The 9,015-nt window shown below is 41.1% G+C and overlaps 1 long non-coding RNA gene across 1 annotated transcript; it reads right to left on the bottom strand.

Annotated features, from left to right (window-relative positions):
- Window positions 1-2,824: 2,824 nt before the first annotated feature.
- Window positions 2,825-4,728, bottom strand: LOC141088627 (uncharacterized). Its single transcript, XR_012232000.1, has 2 exons — window positions 3,950-4,728; window positions 2,825-3,771 (listed from the first exon to the last, which is right to left on the bottom strand). It is a non-coding gene; the product is annotated as an uncharacterized lncRNA (long non-coding RNA).
- Between the last annotated feature and the right edge of the window lie 4,287 nt (window positions 4,729-9,015).

Here is a 9,015-nt window from a genome sequence, read left to right as displayed (position 1 = left end):
TAGATATATTCTATGTGTAAACACAACCGTAATATCAGGATCAACAGTCACTGCTTTGGGTATTGTATTGCTGAATTGTGCTGCATTGACTGTTTACTGATGGCACAGTTGTGTTTACTCATAGATATACTCTATGTGGAAACACAACCGTAATATCAGGATCAACAGTCAGTGCTTTGGGTATTGTATTGCTGAATTGTGCTGCATTGACTGTTTTTACTGATGGCACAGTTGTGTTTACTCATAGAATATATCTTGCATCATAGTCATACATTTTTTATTTATTTATTTTTTCCAACAGTGAACAAAGTCTGAACACGGTGACGCTCGATGAAGGACCACTTCAACACTGATGTTCCTGCTGAGGGACAGGTTCGCAGTGGTTCAGCGGCAAGGATCAGAACCAAATACCGGTACCATCGCAATTTGGAGTTCCTAAGACCATTCCTTGCCACCAGAGCGCAAGTATTTTTTTTTTTGGTGGCTTTAAAAATAAATGATTTTCTAGTCCACAGCTGATGCTTCTGGTAAATGCATGACAGTAATATTTTTCTTTTCTTTCCACAGCACCTGGAGCAGCACCATGTCCCTTGAGTGGTCCTTCATCGGACGTCCTCTGACCCATCCCAGCCATCCGACAGCCAGGAAGCACCTTTCAGGTCAGCAACACGGACAGTTGGTGACCAGGAAGCTGGTCAATCAGGTGTTTCCCTGTCCCTGGTCTCTGCCACTGGTTATGCGGGCACTACCCGCCAGCGGCAGAGGGCCTCGGACAGGCCTGTCTTGCCCGAGTTCATACACTTGAGTGAGGCCTTTCATGCCAGCCTCAAGTCCCTGTCAGACAGAGTTGAAAGCAGTTTTTATCTCATGGAAAGAGGTTTTAACCAAATGGAACACCACTTCAACTCTGTCGAACAGCGCCTTGACCATCTGGAGGCCGACCTCAACAGACTAGCCCACCATTTATTTAGTAAAATCGAACGGGGCATGGCATAACAAATTAGTTCTGAGCAACAGCTGAGTGTGTTGCAGGCCTGCAACACTGCTTACTTGCAGGCTATGCAGCAGAATCGGTATGTGCAGCAGTCAGCGATGTCATTCCCACCTGTGCCACCACTGTCTCGCTTCACAACAGTACCGACTTCTGCTGCATACCACTGCATGGCCACCTCTATGCAAAGCCTTGATAGCCACTATTACAGCACCACAAGTCTGAGTGCTGCTGGTCACCTCACCGCCACCACCATGGCAAGCACTGCTCCTGTCTAGAGCACCACCACCACCCACACGCCTGCTTGGAGCACTGCCACTGTGACCACTACTCCAACGTTGAACAGCCCTGCCGCCACCCCTCCATGTTGTAGCCCTGCCTCCACTGCTCCACAAACATGGACCAGCACTGCCGCCACCAGTCTTTCTGCAAGGACAAGCACTGCCACGGTCACCACTGAGCAGCAGCCACCGCAGCAGCAGCAGCCACAACAGCAGCAGTCACAGCCACAGCAACAGCAGCCACAACAGCAGCAGCCACAGCTGCAGCAAACGGGGGACCCCCATTCCATATTTGCTCAAACTTCTATGCGTGCACAAGACTCAACGGGGGCATTGGGCACAAGGAGGTCCAGGCAGGCTACTTTAAGGAGACAAAAAAAAGACTAAAAAATTTGACAGTACCTCCCCCCTCTCCTAATTTGTCTACCTCCATTTCCTACAGTGACCTCCCTTCCCCCACAACTTTTGTTGCCGCTTCCCCTAGAACACCTTCATCCACTATAAGTCGTTCCTCGTCACTGCACACCCCAAACGTGATACGTAGTTCCCCCAAACAAGGGAAAAAATACAACTTTTTTTTATTTTGTTCAAAATAAACTTGCAGTTATGGTTTACCATAATAACGTTTTATTAATGACTTTATCGCCGCCTCCACACACTGCGCCATACACACACTGCGCCGTACACTTTGTTTATTTGCCCACTCATATCTCCACTACTGACACATATTTCTTGTGTGTTTCATGGAGATATGTATTGTCAACAAAACAAATATATGACTTGTATTTTCACCACCAGTCTCTTCAGTTTGCCCAAATTGCACAGACTTAATAGAGGATGGTGTTGAGTGCAAGGCATATCTATTGTCACCTTGGCAGGTATCATAAAAACTGAATTGAAGATGGTCTTATTTTACCATCCTCCTTTTTGTGAGACCAGCCCAGGGAATTCTAGATATACCTTGTAAATAGCCACATCCTCTATTCAGTGTGTGTTTAATTAACTGAGGAAATGATGGTTAAAAAACATGTCATATGTACAATACCAAAGGCCTAGTATCACAACTATATATCAAAACTGGCCTGGTGAATACACATATGATTTTTAACCTGCAGTGTTGCTTCAGTCTGAACATATTTCACGCAGACTGTAGCGATGCATATGTGTATTTACCTGGCCAGATGTGATAACATTCTGAAGTCAGGATGTGTTATTTTGGGCATCCTCACTTCATCATGACACTATGCCTTGGGGATTATAGAGTCACATGGTCAGGTGTCCCATAAAGAATGACGGTTGCTAGTGCATTCCCAAATCACGATTTTTAACTTTAGATCATATGACACAAATATTATTTGTATTATCCACTGTCACTAAAAATTGAACAGAAACTTTAGAGTTGATAAAGGGCATACAAATTGGGTGTGTGTAAAGTCACCTAGTCAGGAGTGCTAGTAAATTCATGATGCACAAAACACAGCATCATAAATTCACAGGAATACTTGGACATTTGATAATTGCATTGCAGTGTAAAAAGACATAGTGCACTCGGTACAGGTATCAACACAGGTTTATTTATTAATATATACACACAATAAAAATTTTTTACACCATTTGCTCTTGCCATTCCATCCGTCCTACATCTGAGATGAAGTAGGTCGCAAATTGGTCCCTCATTTGGCCAACTTCAACGGATGACCTGAGAGGGTGCTGAGTTAATTCAGGCAATGGGTTTGCAGCAGGTTCATCTAGTCCAAAGTTAGGGTGCTCTTTAGCCATCACAAAATTATGTAGAACAACACACGCCTTCACAATCTCATCCACTGTTTCCAGTTTAAGATTAATGGCTGTGCTGACAATGTGCCATCTGGAGACAAGAATCCCAAAAGCACACTCTACAGTTCTTCTGGCCCTGGTCAGCCAGTAATTAAAGATTTTTTATGTGTGGTCCAAGTCTCGACTGGAGTAGGGTTTCAGCAGGTTTGCGCACATTTGAAAAGCCTCATCCCCAGCCATTACAAAGGGCTGTGAAGGAGCTTCGGTGTGGGGAAGAGCCCGTGGCATGGGGAAATTAAATTGGTTGCCATACAACCTCCGGCCCATGTCTGAGTTCTTAAAAGCCTGGGAGTCATTCCCGCGGCCAAATGCACCAATGTCCACTGCTACAAACATACATCCGGCATCCGCAATGGCCATGACTACTATAGAAAAGTACTTTTTGTAGTTATAGTACTCTGATCCAGTTCTTTTGGGTTTGATTATCCGGATGTGTTTCCCTTCAACAGCTCACAAACAGTTGAGGAAATTGCAGACTGTCCAGAATTTGCCAGCAATTTCCATCCACTTTTCAGCGGTGGGCAGGGGCATAAATTCTGGACAAAGAACATTCCACAAAGCACGGCAGGTGTCCGCAACAATTCCTGACAAGGTGGAAATTCCAATCTGGTACTGAAAGTGGAGTGAAGATAGGGTCTCTCCAGTCACAAGGAATCTGAGAAACTGACAAAGAAAGAAAATTTTAATATTGCTGTATATGGCTACTTGAAAACATAAAAGAAAACAAAAATTTAGTACATTGCCATCCCAGAAATCTGCATGCTATGGAATAGTACATGTCAGAACAAAGACAATTATGCAGGCATTGTTTTGTAAATATTATTACATAACGTAAAGTTACCAGGAGCCGTTCCTCAGGGGGAATCACACGACGGAGCTGCGTGTCCTGTCTCAGGATGGATTTTTCTACACGAGCAAGTAAATCCCTGAAGCTTTGTTGGGACATCCATGTGTAATCAGTAAATTTCTCCGGGTTTGCCTGGAGCTCGCTGTAGAGGGTGTGGTACGCTCCAAGGCTCTCACGGAGTTCAACAATCGGATGTATCCACAAACGCCGCTGCTGCCGTCTTCGCTGTCTCTCTCTTTCCCTTTGTTGATGGCAAGCAACTGCATAAGCCTGAGCCATCCTGATGTCTAGATCCAAGTTGAAGTGAAAACTCTTCCAGCGAAGATCCATGTTGTCCTAAGAAAAAGCAAGTAAATGTGAAGAATTCAGCTGTACACAAGGTCTATATAAAGAATTACCATTACATACGCCCCCTGTCCCATTGGTGTTGTTTGTTGAAATAATTTTTCTAGAATTCTCCTACTTTGAAACTAACTCTTGCGCAAAAATAAAGCACACGCATGAAAAACACTTGAAAACGCATATAAACGCTGTTTTTTTTGGCTTAACGCGCACAATGAGGCGACAAAAAAAAGCAGCATTTACAAGCGTTTGTATGCATTTTTATCATGCGTTTGATGTGCGCAAGAAATGCAGCACAAAAAACGCTAGTGTGAAACTAGCCTAAAGTACAAGGAAAGAGAATTACGGCTAATTAGGGCGCTCAGACAAAGACTGACAATTGTTTTGGATGGAAAAGAAACTTCTTTACTTGGTCATTATTTCCTCACAAAGCTTTTCAGCGGTGAATCCGCCTTCATCAGGTCCTGGTCTGAGCACCCTAATCAGCCGTACTTCTCTTTCCTTGTATTTTACACCCTTCTGGGTGAGCGGCTTGGTGCAGCACGGACTCAGCAGGCTTCCAAACATCCTGCAAGACCTGAAAGACGGAAGACCTGTGGTGACATCAGCATCACGTGACGCCCCTTGCTACCGGCTAACCTCGGAACCTGGAAGCCAGGATGATGAATGGTGCACGATAAGCACTGCAGGCTCTGCAAACATGTTTATGCCGGCAGCATAACCACGGCAAGTTAGTGTACTTTGTTCCTAACCTACTCTATTTGACCACTGGGTATCACACCAGGAGCGCCCCCTCCTCTCTCCTATTTTGTTTGAACTATTTAAAGGTCTCTTCACTAGATGCAGACAGCAACCTTATTGTTTCTGAAATCCAAACCAATATACACCAATTGGCTATCATAATAAATCCACTGATAACTAAAGTGAACAATTTTGAATCCTATTGTGAGTCTCGTAACAAAAGAACCTATGTAAGTTTGAGATAAATCAAGCACAAATTGATCAGTTAGTTGCTGAAATTAATATGATGAAAGTAGAAAAATTGGGCAATCATAAAAACTGATCAACTTTACAAAGGTAAAATTGTGATGACTAGATGTCTCAAAAAAGCTCCAAAATGAAAGATTATGTCCCTGATTCATCATTATTTTTGACAGGGGCAGAACAGCTTGTCTAATTCATGTTGAGCTGCAGCATGCCTTATGCCAGAAATCTTACTCTGGTTCCTGACTGGAGTAACATTTGTGTTGAGGTGCATGGAGGCGCACACAACTTATCAGATGTGCCAGATTTATTAAGAGGAATATGCAGGGAGAGTTTATGTCTCTTTAAGGGAGAGAAGGCTAGACTTTTCAGTATGGACCCACAGAAGCGTCACTGTAAAAAAAAATGCCTGAAAATGTTGATGCAGGCAATTACTTAGCTATGACACAACACACAATGCAGTGCAGTTGAATATTGGGCTGCTTAAATGTAGAAAGTGCCCACGTTTAGCTCTGTCAGGTGCCAAAGGCACTGATAATGGGTATATGAGATTGTAAGCTTGCGAGCAGGGACCTCACTCCTAATGTCATTGTTTGAATTGTCTTAACTTGTATTGAATTTATTGTCTGTACATGTCCCCGCTTAATTGTAAAGTGCTGCGGAATATGTTGGCGCTATATAAATAAAAATTATTATTATTATTATTATATGAGCATCAGACTTGGGCCATTGAGCCAGAAGGTATCCTGGTCTGATAAATCTCATTTTCTTCATTTGGCATTATCTACCAGGAAAAGAGTTGTTACTATTATTCACTATGGGAAGAAAAGTGATATTCTAGGACAGTGTTTCCCAAACTCTAGTCCTCACAGCCTGCAACATGTGATGTCTTCAGGATTTCCTTAGTATTGCACTGGTGATTATTTTAAAGGCATCAGACATTGCTACATTTTTTCTCCCCTGTGCAATACTGAGAAAATCTTGAAAACATGATCTATTGGGATGTTCTGAGTAAAGGGTTTAGGAAACACTGTTCTGAGCAATCTTCAGCTGGGAAATTTTGGTTCTTGGCATCCTCGTAAATATTGCGTTGATACCATCTATTTATAAATTGTTGACAAAAGACAACCTTTCATAGTAACCACTTTGATTAGTGTCTGTACTAGTGATCAGCGAGTATACTTGTTGCTTAAGTTTCCCTGAGCATGCTCGGGTGATCTCCGAGTATTTGGAAGTGCTCGGACATTTTATTTTCTGTTGCTGCAGCTGCATGATTTGCGGCTGCTAGACAGCCTGAATACATGTGGGAATTCCCTAACAAACAGGCAATCCCCACATGTACTCAGGCTGTCAAACAGCTCAAATCATGCAGCTGCGGCGACAAACTAAATCTCAGAGCACGCCAAAATACTCAGAGACCACCCGAGCATGCTCAGGGAAACTTAAGCAACAAGTATACTCGCTCATCACTAGGCTGTACCCATTTCTGGGCAGGAACAATAGTTAAAAAAGGGAAAAATAGTTAAAAAAAATCATTTGAGGAAAAGAAAAATAGTTTGTGTTTTTCTTAAACCGCAAATTTACTGAATCTCATTCATCAATCATCTGGGGGATATGCTGGAAAAACAAGTCAGATCCATGGAGTTCCCACTTCATAACTTATTTGACTTAAAGAACTTGCTTATGATGTTTTAGTGACTTACACAGCATACTTTCAGAGGCCTTCTAGATTTCTTGCTTCAATGGATAACTGCTGTATTTGCAGAACAAGAAGAGTATGTACTCTATTTTGGAAGGCTATAATGTTAAAGATGATTGTGTATGAAATCTGAAAGTTTAATTATATGATATGATGCATTTTGTTTTTCCCTGCAGTTGGCAATAGTCTGTAGTTTATGCTACTTTCATTTACTGACACCCTAAAGCAAAACTGTCATTAAGATCAACTCTGCTCAGCCACCTGATACCTTCATTTCTGCAATCTAATGTCTTCTTCTAGAGAAATCAATTTTTTTTATATTAACGAAGCTGTTAAGATCTATGAGCTGAACCTTAATAACCCTGCCTCCAGAACTTATTTTAAATGAAAATGGGTGTTACCAGTGCAAAACATGTAATGTCTGACAACTGTAATCGCACTCAGCAGAACTGATCTTTGCCTCATTACAAATACATTTACAGCTGTAGCTGTCCTCTAAGGCTGTCTGCTCAGCTGCAGAGCTGTGCTTAACTTCAACTAGCTGTTCTTTAGCTTTCATATCGCAGGCAGTCAGTGTGGGGGGAGGGGCAGTATAGCACAGCTGACTGCAGGGAAATTGGGCAGTAGCTGCAAATGTTTTTGTGATGAAACAAAGTTAAGCTCTGCTGCAGTGTGGTAGTTAAATCACTCACAGATGTTCTGTGAAATTACGAGAGCAGATTGCCAGTCACTGCATGTCTAACTCTGCTCTCTTTCATTTAAAATAATCTCTGGAGGCAGATTCCCAAGAAGATCTGTGTCCAGTCCATAGATTTTTAAAAGCTCATATACATATTTAGAAAACTCTGGATTTCTTTGGAACAAAATATCGAATAACAGATGTCAAGGCACCATATTATTCAACTTTATTATGGCTCACATGCCAATGTAAATTGCTTAGGAGGGTTCAAACTACTGACAAATTTCCTTTAAGGTGCAAGCTTATGTCAATTAAGTCGACTGGTTGCTTGATTTTGAAGAGTCCAGTCTAACTAGATCTATCTCAACTTTAACAATATCCATTATAGCAGGGCTGATGTCAAGCTGCAGTTCCAGTGGAACAGTAGAGTGAAAGAAATTAAAACAACAATGGTCCCCCAAAAGTTTGCTATGACCTTTGAGAGACAAAACATATCAATAAAAAAAATTAAAAATAAACAGTTGAAAAATTCATAAAAATTAATAACAATATAAGAATAAAAACAATATCACAAATGTTATAATTATCTATAGAACTCTACAGTAAATGCTGTGTAAGTTAAGCATGAACAAATTGAGATAAAAATCTTCACGAGGAAGAAGTACATTTCTTGAAGTCAACCTTTCTCCAGTCTAGATATATAAATGGAACAACATACAATAGAAGCATGGCATTGATTTATTAGCATGTGTAAGCTTTGAAGGTCAAGTGTACTTTAAGTCAAGAATTTTCATGGCATGTTTTCATAGAAGCAATGTTTATTTTCTCTGTACTGTTCCAACACTTCTATATATAAAAGACTGAAGGAAGGTCATGCTGTTAATTAATTGGATTTTCATAAAGAATCGCTATCATAACATTCTATACTAAAGATACTGTTTTGCATGGGAATTTATTTTTGCGATCAATCAGAATATAATTTAATGGTAGAAAAATTACCCTATAGTAATGTAACGGCTGAGAAATGATTAATATACACATTATTATTGAGTCAAGAAATATGAGAAAGACTTTGCCAGGAAATAGAGCATGCAGTGGGTAAATCCAGGGACTGAGCATTATTCAGTCATTTTACTTCATATCTTAAGCCTGAAATGGAACCTAGACAAAAGAAAAGTAGAAAGTATTTATACATTAATTGAAAGACAATAGACAAAATAGATGCGTAAACAGACGGACAAATGTCAATATGGGAATTAGTGGAACAGCACAAAAAATACAAAATTAGTAGGATGCAAGGCCTCCTAAACAGTAACTCAATTGCAGTCATACAATAAAAGGGGGAACACCCCAAAA

Source organism: Dendrobates tinctorius, unplaced genomic scaffold, assembly GCF_039654945.1.
Source record: "Dendrobates tinctorius isolate UK_male_01 unplaced genomic scaffold, ASM3965494v1 ptg000039l, whole genome shotgun sequence".
Classification (NCBI taxonomy): domain Eukaryota; kingdom Metazoa; phylum Chordata; class Amphibia; order Anura; family Dendrobatidae; genus Dendrobates; species Dendrobates tinctorius.
Note: the sequence above shows the minus strand (reverse complement) of the source record. Positions and strands in the feature narration are given on the sequence as shown.